Raw genomic sequence first — 1688 nt, 5'->3', positions numbered from 1 at the left:
TGCTACAGTAGAGAAGGAAAGACGGAGAGAAGAATCGCGGCCGCTTACCCAGCTCGTATCTCCGTGACTGGAATTCTCGAATAAACAAAACATAGTCTCGGGACTCGGCGGCGATTCCCTCGTAAAAGCTAGGAGAGCCCTCGGTAACACAAATAAAGCAGTGGTAATCCTCGCGTGTGTAGTGTGTAAGGAGTGCGACGAACACTTGGCAAGCAAAATGGAAAATAGATAGAAGAAAGATGTTGTAGCAAAGGAGAATAGTGAATTGTGAAGCTAGAATAAATAAATAGAAATAGCGTTCTAATGAAATAATTGCAACTCATTAGGACAACAGAAGCGGATCGTTTTAGCACGTATCGCATTAATAACGCCCGGTCTATGAGTATATATAGTGGAACGTTGAGAATACTATAGGGTGTCGCGTCTGAAACGGTACGATCGAATAACTTTCGGTCAAAGGATTCTACGAAAAAATGCTTTAAGCTACATTTTTGTGGATCTGAGGGGGATGAGGGATGATGTCATTTATTCGACCTTGGTATGTTAATTGAAGGAGACACGAGGGTCGTACTGATATATTTTTCGTTGCAATTTTGTTGGGTTATATAGAGAGCTTTTTAAGATGCTGATTTAATTTAAAAACTTTATACAGTCTCTCACTTGACGTTTCATTTTGAAATAGTAAATGGGTAAACGACTGTGCGTATGAATGCATAGCCATCATTGACTCTATTTCAGTGAAATCCATACCTATGTTCCACTCGAAATTGAAATATTTAGCAAATTACAGAAGAAAACGATAAATTAATAGAAGGTTTTGTAAGCTTCTCCGATATCACCTGAAATAATTATTATATAATATAAAATATATATTATTCCATTGTGGAAAATATCAATCTAACCTTCCTGTCACATTCGGCTTACATTCCAAGGTGTTAACCCGCTGACATAACCCATAGTCCCCTTGAAAGCTACAAAACTCTTGTTTGAAAGATTTGTTTATAGATGACTTTGACTGAAATCTATTTGACCGTACTGTTTCAGATGGGACATTCTGTATAAGGACTTGTTGTGTGTGAAAGTGATTTCCATCTGTGTTTAAAAATACTAGGAGTGCGTGTGCGAAGAAAGAGAAGAGCTTGAAAGAGAATTTTATAGATTTACGTTTAAGAAGAGAGTGGAACTCGAGACATATTTTAAAGAGACGCGACACATGGATAGGGATGGGACGCTAACACGGGAGAGGTATGCACAGTCTCTACGGTCGGTAGAGATGCGACGTGTGCGTCGATGTGTGAGCTGGATAGTAGTGTGCGGATGCAGAGCTGCAAAGCTACGGTTGTGTGAAGCGTCCCACGCCAAGGCAGGAAAGTAGGGAGAGCGAACGCTGATCGGCGGCCGGGCGGCGTTCTCCAGGCAAAAGAGTGCCGGTCTGTTGCGCGTAGCTCAGTGGTAGCGATCGTAGCGGTGGAGAGACAGAGCTCGCGCGGTTAACTAGGCCCTACGAGCTAACATTTACGACACAACGACTCGCGATATCGAGCAGAGAACTTGGTGGATCTTCCCGATCCCGATCGAAACGACGTTTTATTTTTTTTTTTACGAACGACGGTGAAACGCGATATAATCGAGGAATTTTTTAAAAACGTGTCAGACTCGAGTGTAGACGGTGGCTGTGAGGGGAAATC

The sequence above is a fragment of the Prorops nasuta genome, unplaced genomic scaffold (genome assembly GCF_024137725.1).
Source record: "Prorops nasuta isolate Cenicafe-Biocafe unplaced genomic scaffold, Cenicafe_Pnas_1.2 PNAS00002, whole genome shotgun sequence".
Taxonomy (NCBI): Eukaryota; Metazoa; Arthropoda; class Insecta; order Hymenoptera; family Bethylidae; genus Prorops; species Prorops nasuta.
This window is presented reverse-complemented; position numbering follows the sequence as displayed.